The 24,344-nt window shown below is 39.6% G+C and overlaps 1 protein-coding gene across 1 annotated transcript in view; it reads left to right on the top strand.

Moving 5' to 3' along the window:
- The window catches only part of ARHGAP6 (Rho GTPase activating protein 6), a 529,902-nt gene that overhangs the window by 142,617 nt on the left and 362,941 nt on the right, over positions 1 to 24,344 (top strand). The gene's annotated exons all lie outside the window — the stretch shown is intronic.

Below are 24,344 nucleotides of genomic sequence, written 5' to 3'. Positions count from 1 at the left end.
GATTGCGCCACTGCACTCCAGCCTGGGCGACAGAGCAAGACTCCATCTCAAAAAAAAAAAAAAAAAAAAGAAAAGAAAATAATAGCCAAGTGTGGTGGTGTGCATCTGTAATCACAGCTACTCATGAGGCTGAGGTGGGAAGATCATGTGAGCCCAGGAGTTCAAGGCTGCAGTGAGCTATAATCATACCACTGCACTCCAGCCTAGGTGATAGACCAAGACCCTGTCAAGGAAAAGAAAAGAAAGAAAAGAAAATTGAAGACAGGAGGACAAACTGATTTTGGTTGTGGATGAGTGCGTGGGTAAGGAAAATACTGATAATTTCAGGCTTTAAAATGTTAGGTTAAGGTATTTGGGGGCTGGGATATTTGCATGATTATTTTATTTTTAATTTTTTAAAGTTTTTATTTTGATTTTAAGTTCCAGGGTACATGTGTGGGATGTGCAGGTTTGTTACATAGGTAAATGTGCGCCATGGTGGTTTGCTGTACCTATCAACCCATCATCTAGGTAGTAAGCCCAGGATGCATTAGTTATTTATCCTGATGCTCTCCCTCCCCCAACGCCACCACCTGACAGGCCCCAGTGTATGTTGTTCCCCTCCCTGTGTCCACGTGTTCTCAATGTTCAGCTCATACTTATAAGTGAGAACATACAGTGTTTGGTTTACTGTTGCTGCGTTAGTTTGCTGTGGATAGTGACTTCCAGCTCCAGTTCCATCCATGTCCCTGCAAAGGACATGATCCATTTATCACAAACCTACAGCTGATATCATACTGGTTGATGATTTTAAACCAAACTCATAGGATTAAAGTTCAGGAGAGAGATGAGGGCTAAAGATAACCATTTTAACATTATCTTAATAGACATGACAGTTGAACCTATGGAAGTGGAAGTGATTCATGATAGAGAGCAGTATGCACGAGAAGATAAGATTAAAAGCAGAAATTGGTAGTGCCAGTTGTTTTATTGGCTCTGATTCCTCACCTACCCTTGCATCCATACCTTTGTAGAATTTGAAGTTCCATGCACAAAAAGGGGAGAGTATGTAGTACGCTGTCCCCTGATGTTTAGCTCTTTGATGTGCTTTGGCCAATAGATAAGGCAGTAGTGACAGTGTACCAGTTCCTAGCCTAAGCTTATTTTGCATGTGTCTGTTTGTTGTCTTGAGCCTCTGCCAATAAGGACATGCCTGGGCTGACCAACTTGTCTTGGGTAAAGGATGAATGACATGTGAAGCAGTGCCCAGCCTACATTAGCCGGCCTCAGTCTACCTAGACACTCATGAGCTACATCAATGCCTCTTGTCATATTGTTATGGGCCTCTGAGATTTCATTATTTTTGTGATTGTTATTATTGTTATGCAGCATGGATTTTGAGTTTTGGAGAGAGGCTCGTGGATAGATATAGAAGATTATTTTACAAGAAATGGTAGTGGAAGCTATGAAAGGGAATAGGGGTCTTGAAGGAGAATGCAACCTGAGAATGCCTACATTTACAGTTTTGGAGGAAGTGTGGAGATGACAGAAAAGGAAGCTGAAGTCTAGAAGGAGAAGACAAGGATAGCATAGCCTTTAGATTTGGACAATCTTTGCATAATCATATCTTTACTATTTACTAGCAATGTGACCTTGAGCAAAATATGTTTTAAAAACACACAAAATATGTTTCAAAAGAAATATCAATAAAGCTGAAACATGAAACTCCCAAGGCCTCAGTTTTTTCATCTGCAAAATGGAGGAGTGAGGATCTATGTTGAGTATTGCTACAACGAGTAAGTAAACTTATCACGGTATGTGTTAAATCTAATAGAATGCTCAGTAAATGTTAGCTATTCTCTAAGAAACTCAATAGTTATGATAGCTAAAATATTGTATATATACTTGGCAAGATATTGAAAATATTTTTTTAGGAGAAAAAGGATGCATCTCAAAAGAGAAGAACAAAATGAAACCAAAGGCTGGGGAGAGGGAGGAATTGGGAGTTGTTTAATGGGAATAGAGTTTCAGTCTAGGAAGATGAAAAAGTTCTGGAGATAGACGATGATGATGGTTGCACAACAATGTGGAAGTACTTAATGCTACTGAACTGTACACTTAAAAATGGTTAAAATGGCAAATTTTATATTATGTGTGTGTTACCACAATAAAAGAAATAAAAAACATTTGAATGAAAGGAAACTTACAAAATATAATTTGCAAAAAATACTTAGTAACTAACTTTTCGACTGACAAGCATTAGATCAGAGATATAATAAGTGCTCAATAGCTGTTTTTGTAAATAAAAACATGGTTGCAGAGAGAGTTCTCCCAGAAACAAGGTTAGGAATAGCCACAGTAGATTGACAGGAGACCTTGATGGCCTATATCTACTCATAGACAATTAACTTTAATAGGAAAATTGTTGATTTTCATTGGGGATTTCACGTTTGGGGGTGAAACACCCCTGGGGGGTGGTCTGGCAATGCAGAGGTTCATGGGGGCTTTTGACTCCATTTTAGTAATTTAGTCTTCATTTTTTGTTTTAGAAATACCAACATTTCATAAATCATGTGAGGTTTTGAGATAAAGCTCAACTAAATTTTAGAGAATGTTTTGTGCAAATTGTTTACTGTTTCTGAAAAGGACAGATTTCTTTTATTACTAATTTGTATGAATCATTTTGTAATAAACAAGATGATTTTGTGCCCACGACAGTGACACATCTAGTTCTTTTAATAAAAAATATGTTTCAGAAGAAAAATAAAAGTGAAACATTAAGGAGGCAGATATCCAAAAACATATTTTAAATGGTATAAATTTCCATGGCCTATAGGTTTTTAGCCAAGCGCAGAAATTTGGCCAAGATTATTGAGGGAAAGCTTTGGTTGTTAAAAAATGGGGAGGTATAGTTATGTGCTCCAGTAAGTATATAATGTATAGCTGCTACTCAAACTGATAATTTTGATGAAACCAAAATAATGTTCCCTAACATGACACTGTGATTGACACAGAGCCTAGGGAATGATTGCATCAGGACGCAACTTTTCCTTCTTGATAAATGTGTTAGGAAAATGTTTAGGAATGATTTCACAAACTTATGTGTACCTTAGTGACTTGTATACTGATATTTTACTTCCCAAGAAAGTTCTTTCCTTCTGCATAAAACACATATCCTGCTTTTAAGGAAATTATACTAGGACTGGCAAAAGTCAACAGAGAGCAATGTAAGACAATCTATCTTGGATGGTATGGCTACCACCATTCTACTTCAGGTCTATGACAGACAATCCTAATTGATCACAACATACTGTTGCTGAGCCTGTATACACCCTCGTTTTTTCAATGTTGTGCTCCAAGCAGCCATTGTCAGTTATGGTTTTTCTGTGAGATGGAACCCATTGTTCATCCCGTATTAGACCATATGGCTATGAGAATTTACAGATAGGAGAAACCAGTGAGGGTAGATTTGAAAGCCTCATGGGAGTGGATAGTAGGATCAAACACACAGAAGTAAAATGTGTGGATGAGTATGTGTGTGTGTGTGTGTGTGTGTGCAATGCATAGACAAAGGTGAAGAGGGCAATATTAGGGAGATTCAGTTGATTTGTTGTACAGTAATTATCAAGAACTTTGGAAAGTAAAAGTGGGTCAAATCAAGAAGATACTGAAAATCACATAGAAGACTTTAGATTTCCAATTATTGAAATAGAGAATTGTTTGATAACTAGACGAGTGAAGCCTGTGCATACCAAATAGATGAGAAATGGGATATAGTAGGCATAAGAGGCCATTGGGTCTCAAATGCAGGCAATTGGTCTTCTCAGGGGACATTTGGCAACATCTGAAGAGATTTTGGTTGTCACAGCTGGCAGGGTGTTGGGGGGGGTGGGGTGGTGCGGTTCTGCTGATGCCATGGCCAAGGATACTGCTGAACATCCTATGTTCAGGATAGGATATCCTGATAGGATATTCCCCCATGACAATGAATTATCCAGGCCAAAATATCAGTAGTGGTAAATTGAGCAATTCTGCTATAGGCTAATTGCTGTAATCTGTAATCCCAAATCTCAATGATTCAATTCAACAAAATCCATCTTGCTCATGAAAAGACCAAAGCAAGTATTTTAGGTGAGGTAGAAATTCTGGGAGTTCTCCTTCAAGAAGTCACTCAGGAATTCAGGCACTTTCCCTTATGTAAAACCACTATTTTTTTTTTTTTTGAGACAGGGTTTCACTTCTGTCACCCAGGCTAGAGTACAATAGCACAATCTTAGCTCACTGCAACCTCCACTTTCTGGGCTCAAGCGATTCTCCTGCCTCAGCCTCCTGAGCAGCTGGGACTACAGGCATGTGCCACCACCCCTGGCTAACTTTTGTATTTTTAGTAGAGATGGGGTTTTGCCATGTTGCCCAGGCTGGTCTTGAACTCCTGAGCTCAAGTGATCTGCCCTTCTTGGCCTCGCAAAATGCTGGGATTATGGGTGTAAGCCATGACGCCTGGCCTAAGCCACTGTCTTTAATATGTAGCTACCAAGATAGGCATGGAAGGGGAAAGAGAGTGTGTTCATAGAGAAGTCATCCTTGCTCTTACCTGCCTTGGACCAGAAGTGACCTATCAATCCACTCACATTCCTTTGGAAAGAATTTGTCACATGGTTCCACCTAGATGCAAGGTGCCTAGGAAATGTGGTTTATCTCTGTGCCCAAAGAGAAAAAGAACTGGGTTTCATACGTTTCGGTCTCTCCCATACTGGGAGAGACTGGACAAAGAACTCAGCTAGAAAACTATTACAGATTCAGTGCCAAGTTGTAAGCACCTGGGCGAGTGGTGGCATGAGGACAGAGGGCTTAGCAAGAGGCTCCATTTAACAGGTAAAACAGTGCAAGTGTCCAAAGTAAGTCAACAATGGCAAGTCTGGGATGTTACGCCTTCCCACTAACTATAATCTCTGTAAATGTGGTCTTGAGTCTTACTGCTCTTTGAAGTCTCAGCTTGCTTGGGCACAGGTTTATGACCCACAGTCCATGCAAGAAAGTATGGATATATAGAAATAAAGTAGGAAAGAACAAAATCTTTTGGTTTTTTTTGTTGGTGGTGGTTTGTTTTTGCTGGGGTTTCCTGGAAGAGAGAATGATTACTTAAGATTTCAAACAAACTGAGTTTTCAGTAATGGTAGAATATTCTAAGAGCTGGGCCCTAGACCAGTAGATAAGAGGGCAGCATTGCAGGTGTAGTTTTGGAGGCAATCATCACTTGAGTGGATTTCACTACTATATCCCTGGAGTCCAGTTCAGAGCCTGACATAGAATATATGGTTAATAACATTTTGTTAAATGCATAGATAAACAGGTATTTGACTAACATAAATAAGGAAAAGGATACTTTTCCCTTTCATTAAAATGAAAATAAACCTGATGCTTATATATCTTTGTTTCAGCTAGCTATTGATGTGTAACAAACCATCCCAAACCTCAGAGGCTTCAAACAATAGACATTGATTATTTGTCATGTATTTATGAATCAACCAGATGATCTTTCTGGTCTTGGCTGGGCTTTCTTATGCATGTGCAGTCAGCTGTAGGTCATGGAGAAGGCTCTGCTGATCTCGGCTACCTCTTTCATATGTTTGAAAGTCAGCAGGTCTAGGGTGGTCATGCCTGAGAAAACTGGGTTCTTTTCCATATGGTTTCTAATCTTCCATCATATTCTCCTGGGTTTTTCTTATGGTGTGGCAAGGATCTGTGAGAGAAAGTGGAAACACTCAAGATCTCTTAAGGTCTGGGCTCAAAACTGAAGTACCATCTCTTATGCCACCATCTGTTAACTAAAGCAACACACAAGGCCTGCTCAGATTCATAGGTGGAGAAATAGACCCAACTCTTGATGAGAGTAGGTGCAAAGTCACATTTCAAAGGTTGTATATATGGAGAAACTGTTAATAGGCTCCGTCGATAAGATAAACTCACCACAGTCTGGGAGGAGGTTGCTACATCGTGTGGAAAGAGAGAACACTAAGCTTAATTTATTCACTTCTGAGCATCCTGATCTCCATGGTAATTAATGAGATTTCTAGAATAATTTCCAAGTTATGTTTTTATTACTCTTGATCAGTGAAGAATTAATTTGAAAGGCCTAAGGTTTACCCTGCACTTTAAAAGTAAATAGCCATCACACGAAACTAATCTCCTTATCGGTTAAATCCTGACACAACGTGCCCCAAATGTATCCTATCCACTTTCATGTCATGGTGCATAAAGAAAACACGCAGTGGCTCACACCTGTAATCCCAGCACTTTGGGAGGCCGAGGCGGACAGATCACGAGGTCAGGAGATCAAGACCATCCTGGCTAACACGGTGAAACCCTGTCTCTACTAAAAATACAAAAAATTAGCCAGGTGTGTTGGCGGGCGCCTATAGTCCCAGCTACTCAGGAGGCTGAGGCAGGAGAATGGTGTGAACCCGGGAGGCGGAGCTTGCAGTGAGCTGAGATCGCGCCACTGCACTCCAGCCTGGGTGACAGTGAGACTCCATCTCAAAAAAAAAATCATAATTTTGTGGCACGCTAGAGTAAAAGGACAAGGCTGCTTGTGATTATGGGGGTTAGTCTCAGGGGCTCTGGCTTCCCCAGGTCTGGTTCACCTGGCTGGTTCAAGGGATGAGTTGATTACCACCTCCACACACCTGTAACCCACCAGCAGAGTAAGCCAGGTAGGATGTTCTGCAATGGACCAAAATATCAATGGGTCCAGGGAATCCTATGACTTAGTTGCAGGATCAGGCATAGAAGCCAGGTCTCTAGACCTTTAGTCCCATGCCTTCTTTATGGAACTATGTTGTCTTCAGAGATATGTCTCTAATCAGCACATGTTTCTCAGTTATCTGCTGTTAGCCTTGAAATGTGCAAGACACCTGAGGGGAATGTATGCACTGTACAAGGCATGGCCACTGTCCTCCCAGGGGTTAGGAAAGAAACTCTCGTACACCCATTTTGATTTCCTCTCTGGGTGCAATATCAATCAGTATCAAGTCTAATGCAAGGTAAGGAGGCAAGTGCCATTTCTTCTGGAGTAGCAAGCATTGCAAAAATGTCTCCTTCCTCTATTTTAATCACTGTATTTGGATGCAAAATAATCCAGCATAGCACAGGAAATATAATCAATTTACTCAAGAATCCCTGGCAATATGATACAATACGTGGCTTGTATAACCCATTCAGGAACCATAGATCTTCTGATTCTTCTACATTTGTGTTATTTTAATTATGCTCATTTCCTGTAATACAATTACTAATAATGATTTACCGCTCTGTTGTGGGGGAAAATCACTTACATATTGCTGCATAGTAAACCACTTCAAAACTTGGTGGCTTTAAGGAGAATCAAAAAGCTCTTTTTGGAAAGAGCTAGATAGTAAATATTTTCAGGTTTGCAGGTCATGTGTTCTCTGTCCCAAATACTCAACTCTGCTTGTAGGGCTAAAGCAGCCATAAGCAATACATACATAAGAATGGCTATGTTTTAATAAAACTTTATGTATAGATGCTGTGATTTGAATTTCATAAAATTTTTCAGACACCACAAAATCTTCTTCTGATGTGTTTTCTCCCCTTTAAAAATGTAAGATCCATGAATGGTTTGCTGATAGAAGCTGGATTTGGCTCGAAGGCCTTAATTTTCCATCTCCTGGCTTAAAACGGCCATCATTATCACTCCGTAGTCTTCAGATTGGTTGGGAGTGCACAACGCAAGCTTGGGCTGTTTGACTCTGATTCAGGTTCTAGATCCATGTGACCTTGGTTTCTTACCGAAATGGGAATAACTTTTATCCTTGTGTATTCATTCTGGGACCCAGGATGGGTGGCAGCAGCTTTTTTCACAGCTGTGACACGGAAAACAGCACAAGCTCAATCATCTAAGTGCATCTGTGGCCTCAAGCTGGCTACCATGTCATTGGCCATTCCATACTATCGCATGGCCAAATCCAAAACCAGCAGGCAAGGAAATATCTTCTTTAGTGATAGAAACTACATAGGGTATGAATTCAGGGAGCCATGAAGAATTGGGGCCACTAGTACCGCCTATCACACTCACCTTCCCTTTTCTTTATTGAAAAATATAATGATCTCCTTATTTTTCCTCCAACTTTCTTCTAGACAGAAAAGAAGGGCATATATAATCTATTTTAGATTATTTCCGGAGGGAATAACTTCCTATGAGTACTTCTCTTAGTCATCTGCAGGAAAATGCTGTTTATAATTTTTCCCTGATCCGATATCTGTCATGCAGGAAAGTACACATTACATATCTTTGGACATTCCACAGCTTAATCTGATACACCAAAGGTCAACTGAATGTTTTCCTTGAGAGAATTTTGAAACACCAACTGCTATCTGTGAATATTCTTTGTTTGGCAACTAAAGGTATCCCTGTTACCCTAGAGGTCCTCTCATTCTGAACACAGGGAGGTGAGAGGAGTTATTCCTGGAAGTGGGGCCTATGAAACCACTGGACCTTTACCTGACAATTGCTATACCCACGTCACTGAGCGAGGACTGTTTAACGTAGCTTTTCTTGCCTTTAGCCACATTCCTTCCACTCACCATTTGTTGATGCAACTTTTAACACAGGACAAAGCGTCTTATGTTTTTCTAACCTTCTTCACTTTCTGGATTTTCTTTTCTGATAACCTTCTGGATTTTAGACTTATGATTTCAAATTCCTGAATGGAACATTTCTCAAAACAAAAACTACTTTTAAAAAATATGTACCCTGAATTTAAAAAGTAATAGTGAACAGAATGTAGCAAAGTATCAGGGAGGACTGAGAATGTGAAGGTCCACCTAATAGGCTAGGAGGGTCACTTAGCTTGGCAGAGCCTCACTGTTTGCATATTGAAAAGAAAAGTCACTCCCAACTTGGAAATAATTTGATTCTGAGGTTCCACAAAATGCATATAATCAGAATTCTGTATAGAATTTGAGGTACAACTTAAAGAAGACATCTCTATCCTCTGTATATAGGCTGTATATTGGGCCCAAAACATTATTTTTCAGCTCCCTAGCTATCCCCCTTCTTTTCTACTTCCATCCCTTCCTGGTCCTAGGTACAGAAATCTCAAATTTTATTTTGTTTAGCTGAGTAATATTAGTTGTGGAGATGCTCTTAAATATATGATGAATGGCAAATAAAGAATTTGGGGGAGTTTCCCCAGTATGATGAACTGTGTTAACTGTCATTGTAGGGATGAGATATTTTGATCAAAAGATCTTCTCATGGGATTATGATCAACACTGTAAGTAGATCGATCACTTGTTTGCAGAGGTTTAGAATCAATAGCATTAACTTAGTACCCAAACTCAGATGGGTATAATTTGAAGTTTTCCTTAATGGTTCCAATATCAAGGTTATCACTATGTTGATGAGGGATGATAAATAAAGAAACCTAAATGATAAAATACCAAATGGTGACTAGCTTACCATATAGATTGCATGTGTGATGTGTGATGCGTGATGTGTGTGTGTGTGTGTGTGTGTAATATGAGTTGGCTCAGGCATGAGGCACATTTTGGAATTTCATCAGCATTTGAGGTAGTGAAGAGGCGAGGAAGCTGAGATTCGAAAGGGGTGGGGGCTGAGGAAGTGATGGTCGAAGAGATATCTTAGACTCCAGAGACTATGCCAAGCACAGGAGGCATACGGTAGAAGACTGGAGAGGTGAGCATATTGCAGAAGGACTCCAGTCCCTGGGTGGGTCCAAAGGCAGCTGGAGTCAGTCCTTGGGAGCAATGAGATTGTCAGGCTAGGAATACCCCAGCCAAGTTGACTGGCATGCAGCTTAGAAGGAAATGGAGAGACGGACTTAGTGGCATGGAGTTAGGAGTTGGGGTTACAGTCGGGGTCAGGGCAAGCCTGCATCTCTGAAACTACAGCTATTTCTTTCCTCCCTAGGGTTGCTAGGTAAAATACAGGATGCTCAGGTGAATTTGAATCTCAGATAAATAAAGAATAATATTGCCAGTATGAATCTGTCCCAAATATAGCATGGGACATACTTATGTTAAAAATTAGCCAGGTGATGTGGCTCACTCCTATAATCCTAGCTCCTTGGGAGGCTGAGGTGGGAGGATTACTTGAGCCCAGGAGTTCAAGGTTGCAGTGAGCTATGATCGCACCATTGTATCATAGCAACAGAGCAAGACTCCGACTCTTAAAAAAAAATACTCATTTTTTTATGTAAAATTCAAACTTAGCTGGATGTCCTGTACCTTATTTACTAAATCTGGCAACCATACCTTCCCACATCCGTGCTAGGTAAACACCCTGTACTTTTCTCTCCTTGTACCTTTCCATTATTTGGGTGATTTCTTCATTTAACAATTGTCTCCCTCTTGAGAAACCAAGTTCCACGAGGGTGTTTTGACTTTCAACATACTTTGTGCAAAAACATAGGTGGGGCTCAAGAAATATGTGTTGAATGAGTGCATACTACTTTATTAGCAGTGGGACTACAAGTACCACTAGAAGTCTCTCTGAGGCTGCTGGTCAAAGTTCTACTCTGTAATAAGGGCTTTAGGATTTTGTCAGTAGAGGCAACTGCAAGGAGCTGGGGGCAAAGTGGCCCAGACAGGATTGACAGTCCCATAACTTTATCATTATTCTCATATTTAAATACACATGTCTGCCTGGGGGCACGATTGCCTCTGTTGAAATCCACAGCCCTAGATGGAAAATCAGATGGCTTGCCCTGTCATTAATTGGCACAATGGCTTTAGGAAGGTTCCTCAAGCTTTAGAAGCCTCAGTTTCTCTCTACAAAATAGGAGTGAATCTCCTGACTCATGGGCACTCACAAGGATTGAGAACTCATGGCGTGAAAGTGTGTATTGGAAATAATTATGCTGTTTTTTTAAAAAGATACAAATGTACATGTTATGCCACAGAAACAGTAGAGGCCCCTGAGATAAATTTCTCTGTCACCTGAGCAAATATCCCTTGTTTTAAAGACATGGAGACTGAGATGTGGAATCTTTCTTATTCAAGCACACCCTCAGTCACTGTTCAAAAGCTGTGCTGCCATGTCCATCCCAAGTGCCACTGGAAGGTCACATCCTGAAGAGTGTAGGGAAAGGAGTCCCCCTGCAAAGAGCCAATAACTGCCCTTATTTCTGAAGGGTCACAGAGTCACAAACCTCTAGATATTTCTTAGGAATTCCTCTCCCCTTCAGAATGAGGCTTTTATGACTCAACTTCCTCTACTGAATAATCAGTAGACGTTCAAGAGTATATTAATAGATCAGGCTCAATTAAACAAACATTTTTGGAGTCCTACAAGGCTCTGTGCTTAGGGAAAACAGTGGAGAAAACAAAGATGATTAAGACACTATGTACTATGAAAAAATGTTCACCATCACTGGTCATTAGAGAAATGCAGATCAAAACTGCAATGAGATACCACCTCATGCCAGTTAGAATGGCGGTCATTAAAAAGTCAGGAAATAACAGATGCTGGAGAGGATGCGGAGAAATAGGGACACTTTCATACTGTTGGTGGAAGTGTAAATTAGTTCAACCGTTGTGGAAGACAGTGTGGCGATTCCTCAAGGATCTAGAACTAGAAATACCATTTGACCCACCTATCCCATTACTGGGTATATACCCAAAGGATTATAAATCATGCTACTATAAAGACACATGCACACGTATGTTTATTGCGGCACTATTCACAATAGCAAAGACTTGGAACCAACCCAAATGTCCATCAATGATAGACTGGATAAAGGAAATGTGGCACATATACACCATGGAATATTATTCAGCCATATAAAAGGATGAGTTCATGTCCTTTGCAGGGACATAGATGAAGCTGGAATCCATCTTTCTCAGCAAACTATCACAAGAACAGAAAACCAAACACCGCATGTTTTCACTCATAAGTGGGAGCTGAACAATGAGAACACATGGACATAGGGAGGGGAACATCACATACTGGGGCCTGTCGTGGGATGGGGGGCTAGGGGAGGGATAACATTAGGAGAAATACCTAATGTAGGTGATGGGTTGATGGGTGCAGCAAACCACCATGGTACGTGTATACTTATGTAACAAAACTGCATGTTCTGCACATGTACCCTAGAACTTAAAGTATATCTAAAACAGGACACTACTAGCTTAGGAAGAAAAAGCCCCCACTCAGATAATGCCAATGAAAGAGCAAGACAAAGGCTGAAGAGAAGAAGCAAATGCTTCTGACTGAGAGTTGGGGAGAATCGTGGGAGACTTCAGGGAGGAGGGTCTTGTAGGTTGCATAGAATTGATGTAATCCCCGTTCAAGCTCTTCTGTGTTCTTTTTTTAACTTTTAGGTTCAGGGATACAGGTGCAGGTTTGCTATATAGGTAAACTCTTGTTACAGCGGTTTGTTGTACAGACTATTCCATCACCCAGGTAATAAGCATATAGTAGAATTATTTATATTCCTCTGGGTATATACCCAGTAATAGGATTGCTGGGTTGAATGTTGGTTCTGTTTTTAGCTCTTGGAGGAATTGCCACACTGCTGTCCATGATGGTTGAACTAATTTACACTCCTGCCAATAGTGTATAAGCATTCATTTTTCTCCACAACCTCACCAGCACCTTGTTATTTTTTTGTCTTTTTAATAGTAGCCATTCTGACTGATGTGAGATGGTATCTCATTGTGGTTTTGATTTGCATTTCTCTAATTATCAGTGATATTGAAGCTCTTCTGTGTTATAACACTCAATAATAGTATGAAACCTCAAGTTCACGAATCTGTGCCATTTACATGTTTGACTAATCCAAGTATAAAACAAGGGGAACACAACCTGCCTAGGCTGCCACAGAGAGCCAAACGGGAGCTCATAGGTGAAAGCGTAATGCACTACACCGGTGGGAGGTTGGTCTTATTTACTGGCTTGTCACCTGCCTAGTTTGGACTTTGTTGCTCCTTCCTTCATTATGTTGGTCTTTACAGGGAAAATTTCAGGGAAGCTCCCAAGTTTGCTCAAGAAAAGCCACCCAGACTTTACAGTCATTTTTTACTTTGAAAAAAAAAAAAAAACAAACCCAATCTTCTTCCAGATGTTTTCATTTACCAGGTCTAGGGAGGAGAAGTACAAGAAGGAAGACATTATAACTTTTGGATTTACTCTTCCCATTAAAACTTCTCCAGTGTGGCATTGAAATATCTTTCTAGCATTGTTGGTGGCTGTTAACCATTTTTGTTCATTTTCTCCCCATGTGTTTACCTCCAGGAAAGGCATGAAACCACCATTGTCCGTTCCCTGACTTTAACTGTGTATCTCTTCAGTCTCAGCCTTCTGGCTCAGTAAGCCAGTGGGTGTGTATGTGTTTTTCTCATTCAGCTAAAGACCTGCTTATTTGCACTTAATGTGAGTAAAGATATAGTTGGGGTTTTAATCAATAATTTTCATTGCATCTTCTTTAGTAGCTTTTTGGTGAACAAGTTTAGATATGAGGGTTTAAAAGGGTTCTACAATATTTATTTATATAGTTAAGACACGGATTCTTAACGAGGGGTAATTTTATCCACCAGAGGGCATTTGGCAAGATCTGGAGACATTTTTGACTGTCACAACTGGGGAGTGGTGGTGGTGACACTGCTGGCACCTGGTGGGAAGAGGTCAGGGATATTGCTAAACGTGTTACAATGTGCAGCACAGCCTGACAACAACAAATTATCTAGTCTAAAATGTCAACAGTACAGAGGTGGAAAAACCCTAATTTAAGATATGTACTCTACCTGCTTTCCAAGGAAGCTTAACAAATTAAACATAATAACAAAAAGTAATTACAAATAAAAGTAGAACTGAAACAGAATAGAAGGAGCAGAAGCAAGGATGTCACTGGAGTCCTGAAATGACTTAATCATTAGGGTTGAACATTTGATTGAGTTCTGTATTTCCCAACAAATGAGAAAAAAAGAAACAGTTCTTGGATCGCCCCCCCAAAAAAAATTGATACATAAATTCATCAGCCAAGACCACATTTTTTTCCCACCATTGATTTTAAAGAGAAATATATCTTGTAGGGCATTATATGTGGGACATTGTATAAGAAAATAGACAATTTTTCAACCATGGTTTTGCAAAAGACACAGATGTGTGTGTGTATGTGTTTGTGTGTGTGTATGTGTGTCTCTTTGTGTGTGTGTTTGTGCAAATGGATATTTCTGGTCTAAATTCTCTACTAAAACAGTAGCAGAGGGTATAACATTAGGTTTTGTGAGATGAAATGCATTTCTTTGAGTTGCAGAACTAATACATTCTGGGTGTTGTCTTTGCTTGTGATCAAATGAATAAGGAGTCGTGTCTCTGAAGATCCGAGAGAGAGAAAGAATGTTTCCATTGAACTTTGGGAATCTCTCCCTGGATTATCAAATGACTGCAATGAGTCTTTGGCAAGGGCTAAAGAGTAATCAATTCATGGTAGCATTTTCCAGTGATCATCCAAAGTGCTTGAAATCATTTGATAGTGTTTATTCCTAGTCTGCTGTGGATCAGTCTATTTGTTAGGCTTTGGGGACAAAAAGATCATTAAAATGTAGTCCCTGTTTTCAAGTAGCAGGAGTCTAACCCTGGCAAGAACATATATAAATAATCATGAATTAATACACGCAGTAGAGGAATGTGCAGTGTGCCATGGGAACCCAATGGAAGAAGCGAAGTTTTACTGAGGAAACAGGATTTGAACCATGTGGGCTATTGAAGAAGTCTTCACAAGTCTTATTTGTAAATACAGCTGATCCTTGAACAATGAGGGGTTAGGGGTTCCTACCCTCTCTGCAATAGAAAATCTGCATATGGCTGGGCGCGGTGGCTCACACCTGTAATCTCAGCACTTTGGGAGGCCGAGGTGGGTGGATCACTTGAGGTCAAGCGTTCAACACCAGCCTGGCCAATATGGTGAAACCCCGTCTCTACTAAAAATACAAAAATTAGCCAGACGTGGTGGCACATGTCTGTAATCCCAGCTACTTGGGAGGCTGAAGCAAGAGAATCGCTTGCAAGCGGGAGGTGAAGGTTGCAGTGAGTCAAGACTGCATCACTGCACTCCAGCCTGGGTGACAGAGCAAGACTCCATCTGAAAAGAAAAGAAAAAAAAAAGAAAATCTGCATATAACTTCTGACTCCCCAAAAACTTAACTACTAATAGCCTACTGTTGACCAGAGGCCTTACAGATAACATAAACTGTTGATTAACATATTTTGTATGTTATATGAATTATACCCTGTATTCTTCCAATAAAGTAAGCTAGAGAAAAGAAAATGTTATTAAGAAAATCATAAGAAAAAATATATTTAGTATTCATTAAGTAGAAGCAGATCATGATAAAGGTTATCATCCTCATGTCTTCCTGTTGAGTGGGCTGAGGAAAAGGAGGTCAAAGAGGGGTTGGTCTTGTCTCAGAGGTGGCAGAGGCAGGAGAAAATCAGCATATAAATTGACTTGCATATTTCAAATGCATGTTGTTAGAGTCAACTGTATTTTATCGATGTATGAAATGGATGCAGAAAAGTATACAAATAATAATACACACCTCACTTTGTTTTCACAAAGTGGACTCACCCATGTGACTATCATCAGATCAAGAAATAGAGCATCATGAGAAATAGAACTCCAGAAACTTCTCAGGCCTTTTCCAGGCATTATCTGCCCCTGTCTGCCAAAGGTAATCATTATCCCAACTTATAACTCCATAGATTAGTTTTGCATTTTATACAAATGTAACCACATGTTATATATTATTTTGTGTCTGGCTTTAACATTTTTCTGACGTTGAGGTTGTCACATGTAGTTGTAATTAATGTACCTTTCATTGCCATGTAGTATTCCATTGTATGAATATACAACAATTTATTCCATTGATGAACATGAGTTATTTCCAGGTTTTGGCTATTGCAAGTCATGCATTGTTGTACACGTTTTTAAATAAACACACTTGTGTATTGCATGTGTCTATACCTGGAAATGAAATTGCTGAGGCTTCATTTGTATATAAACACACACACATGTGCACACACACACACAGTTGATCTTTCAACAACACAAGTTTGAACTGTGTGGGTCTGCTTGTATGTAGATTTTCTTCTGCCTCTGCCACCCTTGAGGCAGCAAAACCCAACTCTCCTCTTCCTGCTCCTTCTCTACCTACTCAACATGAAGATGATGAGGATGAAGACCTTTATGACTATCCACTCCTACTTAATGAATAGTAAATATATTTTCTCTTCCTTATGATTTTCTTAGTAATATTACTTTTTTCTAGCCTACTTTATTGTAAGAATACAGTATATAATACATGACATACAAACTAAGTGTTAATCAACTGTTTATGCTATTGATAAGGCTTCTGGTCAATAGCAGGCCATTAAAAGTAAAGTTTTTGGGGAGTCAAAAAGTTATACACAGGTTTTTGACTGCATGGGAGTTTGGCGCCCCTACTGCTCTCATGTTGTTCAAATGTCAATTGTAATTTAGTTTTAGCTTTCCGACCTGCTTGTACAAATTTATTCTAACCAACAATGTGTTACAGCAGGAACTGGCAAACTATGGCTAGAAGACCTGTTTTGTTTTGTAAGATCACAGCTCACTGTAGCCTCAAACTCCTGGGCTCAAGTGATCCTCCCACCTCAGCCTCCCAAGTGGCTAGGACTACCGGTGTGCACCATCACACCCAGGTAATTCTGTAACTTTTTGCAGAGTTGGGATCTTGCTATGAGAGAAGGGTGGTCTCAATTTCCTGGTCTGAAGCAATCCTCCCTTCTCAGCTTCCCAAAGTGCTGGGTTACAGGCGTGAGTCACTGTGCCAGCTTGTAAGTAAAGTTTTATTGGAACATAATCTCAGTTTTTTTTTTAATGTATTGTCTATGTCAGTTTTCCTGTGGCAAGGGCAGAGTTGAGTAGTTATGAAAGCAACTGTATGGCCCACAGAGCCAAATATATTTACTTTCTGGCCCTTTACAGAACTAATTTGCCAACCTCTATATTAGAGTTATGAGGGTTTCAAAACCTTGCCAACAACCATGCTGTTGACTGTTTCATGTCAGCTCTTCTAGTGTGTGTTCTGGTGGGTGTTTCCTGAATCATGTTATGGCATTAATGTCCATGAGCCTATTGCAGTCTTCATATACATTATAAATAGAGCTTACAAGAGAGAGTTGTCATTATGATTAAATGTTGAGCTCCACTTGAGATTCTATAACCTTCCCCCCCAAAAGACTTGATTTATTTTATATGATTTTTCTAAATGGTACACTAGTAATTTCATTTTGAAAAAAAAGGTTTCTCTTTGCTTCTTTTTTTTTTTTTTTTGACAGAGTCTGGCTCTGTTGCCTGGGGTGGAGTGCAGTAGTGCCATCTCGGCTCAGCTAACTAAAACATTCACCTCCCAGGTTCAAGCAATTCTCCTGCCTTAGCCTCCTGAGTAGCTGGGATTACAAGCATGCATCACCATGCCTGGGTAATTTTTGTATTTTTAGCAGAGACGGGGTTTCACCATGTTGGCCAGGCTGGTCTTGAACTCCTGACCTCAAGTGATCCACCCACCTCGGCCTCACAAAGTGCTGGGATTACAGGTGTGAGCCACCGTGCCTGGCCTCCTCTTTGCTTCTGAAACTTAAGTTGTGGGATTTAGCGAAAAGTTATTAAAATGTACTTTGGAAAAGGGTATTTTATTCTCAGTGGAGTACAGCATAGTAGGCAAGTCAATAAGGAGAGGGAACCCCCATGGATGAAGCAGGTAGATGACCAAGTGACTTGGGAAGTACCTTCCAAAGAAAGGAAGGGTCCATAAATATTTATTGATAGAATGAAAACAAGAAACAGTGGTTCAGATGGCTCAGTGCCCTTTCAACTACTTTCATTTTATAAAATTACAGAAAAGTTTCTACATGTGACTAAACAATTTTCTCCCTTCTTCAGATATCCTCCTAAAGACTCTGTTAGAAAATAGTATTACTCTTCCAGTAAGAAAATTATGCAAATAAAAAAAACCCACGAGACCTAGGTATCTGAATCAGTCTTTGAGAAGAAAGCTGATGTGCGCACTCATTAAACTGCAGAATATGGCTCAGTAAGTCTTTCTGCCTCAAGATTGTTTCCAGCTGAAGTCACACTTGGCAAATCTGGGTGCCTCAGAATGTAAAGATGGCCCTTGTCCAGGGGCAGACCTCCATGCCGCTGCTTCCTCTTCCCATTTGCATCCAGCAGTGCCTGGGAGAGGCAGGGATCAGAGTCCCTTCAGGCAGTAAGGATGAAATAGATGAAAAATGAGAACATTAACACTGGGAACCAGAGGTCAGGGAACCTAGAGCCCAAGATAGCAAAAAGATGTGAGAAAACAGTGATTATATAAACACCTAAAAGTTGGAGAAACCTTTGCTCTTTGGAGAGGAGTTACTGCAAGAAGACTATTCAGAGGATCTTTAAGTCATGGAGGTCCCAGTGGGGCATGGAGAGGAAGAATGAGGAGACACCATTTTGTTTAAGAAAGCAAAGGAGTGGAGAAATACAGGACTACTATTTTGAAGATAAATAAATTAATAGAAAAAAAGTCCTACAGTGTGTTTAGAAGGGAAAAAAAAAACTGCTTGCCTGAAGTTGAGAAAACATTTTCATAAATGTAAACTTCACAAATATCTTCACATCAAGCACATGACTGACTAAAGATGAATGACTCCCAATTCCGCAATAAACATTAGGGTTCATCTACACACAAAAGTCAGTTTGACTCAATGTATTAGAAGGAGAAAAGGTCAAGTCAATGAAATAACCAGTTCTTAGAGTGCCGAGTACCTGATTTGCCTGCGTGTTTTAGTTTTCACTTGTTTTGGCATTCTTAGACATAGCCAGAAAATATTACAACAGAAACATCTCATTCCAGGATGTTATTTTAGTTAGTGGGACAGGGAAGGGGAGAAGTGCTTTCCTAGATATAACTTAGTTGATAGGTACCCTGGTTCTTAAAATCTGTATTGGAAGTTACCAGAGACCCTGACCAAATGCAGCATAGTATGTTCATGCCAAAATGCCTCCTCATAAATATGTACAATTATTATATGTCAAATAAGCAAAAGAAAAAATAAAATACTTCCAGATATTGCTCTTTTACCAAATGGTTTCAAAACATGGACAGGATTATTGAGTTCACCTCTTCTACCTGTGTATAATTGTTTTATTTCAACAACAACAAAAAAGTATTTGAGAATTGGGACATTATTTTATTTTTTTAAAAAATTCCCCTTGCCCACAGATGCTTTGATATCCTCAAACTTTGGTTTACTTTTTACTATTTATTCCGTGAGGTAAATGTTACCCCACTTTGATTAAAATAAGACCAAAGTTCAGGGAGCTGAAATGAGTAGCCTAAGATCTTATGGTAGGGAGGGCACAGACAGGTTATCCTACTCTGACACCCCCACTGGACTGAGCACATAGTGGGCCCTTTATCAATGTCTTTTGAAGGAGTGACTGACTGAATGCACAGATGGTGAGAGTGGAATGAGGTGGAGCTGAGTTTGTGATATAGATACTCCTCCTTCTTTAGTCATCTGGCAACAGGCACAGATAAATTTTTGGAGTTAACGAAAGTGAAAGAAAATGAGAATATGTATGACGTTCTCATCCATTGCATGTGAACATGAAAGCCTATAAATCGTACCACCTCTATGGAGAGCGGTATAGTGGTGTCTATTAAAGTAGAAGATTCCAGGCTCTTGAATCATCAGCTTCACTTCTAAATACGTACTCTAGGGAAATTCTCATATACATGCATGAGACTGTTCATTGCAACATTATTTGTTATAGGAAAAAATCAGAAAGAACATGCCCTTATGAGAATAGATAAATTAATTATGGGATAATATTTCAGTAAAAATAAGTGAAATGGGCCAATATGTGTCAACATGGATAAATCTCAAATTTTGGCAAAATATAATTTATATATTGAAATTCAATCAAATTCAAGGTTACAGCAACAATAATGATATGCTGAGTTATATTCTAGTATCCTTTTCTCATTGCAAGATAAAGAGGTTGCAGCCAATTGTGCACAACTTTGGGGATTATACCCACATGGAAGAATGTCAAGTATGTGAGCATCATTGTTTGGTGTGTTAAAGTGAAAAAAAAAGAAGGTTGAGAACCGTTACCCTAGAGTTTGTTGTTCAAGTAGTGATCAATTAGGAAGAAAAATTTTCATGAAGTCTGTCTTAACTCAGGCTGCTATAAGAAAATACCACGGACTGGGTGGCTTAAACAATGGGAATTTATTTCTCATAGTTCTGGAGACTGGGAAATCCAAAATCAAGGTGCTGATAGATTCAGTTCCTGGTGAGGCCTCTTTACCTGGATTGCAAATGGTCACTTTCTTATTGTGTCCTCACATGGCAGAGACAGACAGAGAGAGAGAGAGAGAGAGAGAAGGAGGGAGGGGGAAGGAGGAATGGGGGGAAGGAGGGAGGCACACTCTGGTCTTTCTCTTCTCATAAGAGTACTAATCCCATCATGGGGTCCCACCTTCAGGACCTCATCTGGACCTAATTACCTTCCAAAGACCTTGCCTTCACATTCCATCACACTGGGGGTTAGGGCTTCAAAATATGAATTTTAGGGGGATACATTCAGCCCATAACAGATTTCCAGTGTTGACTTACTCTAATTTTACTGAAATAGAGCTATAGATATTTATGTAAGACTATGAATAAACTTCTTATGTTCAGAAATCTTATCTATATAATCCAACTAAGTTATTATTAGTATCACACAAACATGGCTGGATGTATTACATTAGAAATTTATGTCTCTGATGATCTTACTTAAAATACAGGCTTCGTAGCATACAGTAAATTCACTTTGATGGCCCTCAGGGAACCACAAAAAGTTAAGTCCTCCTCCTCCAGAGCAGTTGAAGCCAAAGCAGAAGAAAGAAGATCTGGTGATCAGTAAACCAATAAAAGATGTATACATAGCAGAGAAAATAAACAGAATTTCAAATATGGGCCCCAAAAGAAAGTCACCAAAATAGTCACCACAGCTTATAGGGCTGATGTGTGATACAGCTTCCCACTAAGCAGCTCTTTGGTGCTACAAAATAAGGGGCAGGAGGATTTATATATTTTATGGATAATGATTCTCTGGGATGGTCCTCTACTGCATTGAAACCACCTACTACTAAATCTATTAATCAAAACAAATACTTTATATGTAACAATCAGTAAGTTTCACAGTAGTAATATTAATTTAATTTGACAGATGATTTGGCTTTATTAAAATCCAGCGATGGATGTATGGTTAAAAAAAATGAAGACTTGGGTCCAACTCCATGTTTTCATTTCAGTAACACAAATGTAGAAAATGTCTGTTTGTATAAGAATGCTTTAAAATGTTACAAATAAGCACAATAATTCTTGTTTTTTTTTGCTAGTTCAAAATAATCCGAATATATTTAACTGAAATGTAGCACTCTCAAATGTCAACTGTAATGAGGAACACTTGATAATTTTGTGAATGTCCCTCATTTATTTGAATATAACGATAACACATAGCTTTTTTAGCTTAAAATAGCAGATATGTAAGATAATAAATTTTGTAATAAGCAGTAGCTCATTCTTGTGCTAATAAAATATTACAAGCACAAAAAGGATATACACAAGAAATCTTCCTGTGTATTAGCTAGGCTACTTTTGGCTGCACTAACAGAGAACATGATTGAAAGTTGCTTAAATAGTAAGAACACTTTTTATCTCACATAAGCATTGCATTAGATATTACTATGTAACAAATTATCACTAACTTAGTGGCTTAAGACAATACATATTTATTATCTCACAGTTTCTATGGGTCAGGAGTTCGGACACAGTTTAGCTGATTTCTTTGCTTCAGAAGTTATATGAGGCTGCAATTAAGGTGGCAGCCTGAGCTGGGGTCTTATCTGGAGGCTCAACCGGTGAAGGAAGGCCCTGTTTACCAGCTCACTCTGGTTGTTTGCAGAATCTCCTTAAAGGTTGTTCAACTAAGGGTCTCACCTTCTCATTGGCAGTTGGCCGGAGGCCACCCTCCTTCACTCCTTGCCTCATGCGTCTCTCCAACATGGCAGCTTACTTTATGAATGCATGCAAGCCAAGAAGGCAACAGCAGAATCAACTATCAAGACAAAAGTTACAATTCTGGCAGTGACGTCCCATCACCTTTGCCATGTTCTATTTGTTAGAAGGTGCTGTGGAGTCTATTTGTTAGAGCACCTTTGCCATATTTGGGTAGACCAGCTCACACTCAAAGGGAAGAGATTGGGTAAGGGCATAAATACCAGGAAGGGAAAGAGGGGAATCCTTAGGACCACCTTAGAGTCAGCATGCCACAGACATAAACCTGGAGCATGGTTCCAGGATTAGCTCAGGGACTCAGTGACTACAATTACCCAGATACAGTTCATTTCTCTTCCCTGGCTCAGAGATGTCTCTCTCCATGTAGATAGGCTACAGCCTTACCAGGTGCTGTGTGAAGGAGCATACTCAGGTGAAGAAAAGAGGGAATTTCAATTTTTGTTATTTTGGAAAAAAAAAAAACTTTCCCAAAAGTCTCCTGGGAGATGTCCTGTCAAGTCTCATTTGTCAGGATTGGGTTGTGTGTCCATATCCACATTGCAAAGGAGTCTAGGGAAGTAAGGGCAAGGATATGGCATTTTTGCCCTCAGTAGGAGGTAAGTCTCTGCCAGAGAGAAAAGGAAAGGGGTGGCGGCAGAGGCTGGGAATGTTTCACCAACTACTAAAAGACAGACTTCTTTAAGGGCTACCTTGTGTTAACATGATAACTGAATTTTCTGCCTCTATTCTCCTTACTTGAGATGTTCGTTCATATAGTGCGCTATGATGTCATTGGATCTTTACTTGGCTCAAACATTATTATACAGACAAATGCAAATATAGGCCCTGAGACTGCCTGAGGTTCTCTGTTATTGATAGGATTATTTTTATTCCAATATTTCCTAAATATGTTAAGCTAGTTATAAAATTCTTATTCTCAAATCTCTTATCTGTAAATGTTTTTCTTTTTGTACTTCTTCAAACAAAAGTGACTGGCTCCTTAACTTCCAACCATCCAGAGTCATTTATTTAGATATGCAAAGGTAATCATGAAAATAAAAATAGATGGTAGAATGAGCCTTTGATCTACCCTGGCTTTTCTGCAAAACTCCCCAGATAAGTACACAAAGGGTGAGTTGTTTACAAAAATCTCTCTAATCAGAGCAGGACCTGTGACCTTCAGCACCTTGGACTATGAGAGTTCCAGACTTCCTTTCAGGTTCCTCAAAGCCTGGTGACCACCTCTCAGAGGTGAACTTACTACCAGTCAACCTAGCTGACCACTAGGAGTATGTGTGAAATGGCTCTGAAAGTATCTGCTCTTGCAGAACTTCTTTTCAGGAACCAAATCTCTACTCTTTTGTCCTATAATTTGCTATTGTTGATTTGGATTCAAGTGAATAAACTTACATTTATCCTTTTCAAACAGTCTTATTTATTAGGACCATTGGCCATAACCTTCTGAATCTTGCTTCTATAATCTCTCTTAATTAATGTAAGGCTCCATGTTGTGTTGACCACAAGTTTTTAAAGCATGTCCAGGCATGTTTACCAACTGAGCCAATGCTCAGTTACGTCCCAAAGGATCTGACCATTTTGTGTGGATTTTAAAAGAAAACATTAGAGGGAATACACTGATTTTTATTTGTTCATTTAATGCAGTGGTTCTCAACCTGGGTTGGAGGGGAGGATTTGTCCTCCAGAGGACATCTGGCTATGCTGGAGACATGTTGTCACAGTGGAGGAGGGAGGCATGTTACTGGTGTCTAGTGGGTAGATACGAGGGACACTGATAAATATTATCTAATGCAGAGGATGCCACCATCCCTGTAACAGAAATGGTCCCAAACATCCATACTGCTGTGTTGAGGAGCCCAGTTTTCATTTCAGAAATGGAGCTGGGCATGGTGGCATGTGACTGTAGTGCCAGCTACTTGGGAGGCTGAGGTGGGAGGATCACTTGAGCCCAGGAATTTGAGGCTGCGGTGAGCTATGATCCTGATATTATACTCCAGCCTGGGTGACAGAGCAAGACCCAACTCAAAAAAAAAAAAAAAAGACATTCTGTTTTGTATGGGAAATCTTACACAACCTTTTTCTGTCACTTTGATAGGAATTTTTACAAAATATTTTGATGCTTGGATGTAGAGCCCAGGTCTTAGTATATTTACGTGCATCTTTGTTCTATTTCTCTGTTGAGCAACTCTTTTTGCTATTACATCTGGACTCCACAGCTGAA

The sequence above is a fragment of the Nomascus leucogenys genome, chromosome X (assembly GCF_006542625.1).
Source record: "Nomascus leucogenys isolate Asia chromosome X, Asia_NLE_v1, whole genome shotgun sequence".
Taxonomy (NCBI): Eukaryota; Metazoa; Chordata; class Mammalia; order Primates; family Hylobatidae; genus Nomascus; species Nomascus leucogenys.
Note: the sequence above shows the minus strand (reverse complement) of the source record. Positions and strands in the feature narration are given on the sequence as shown.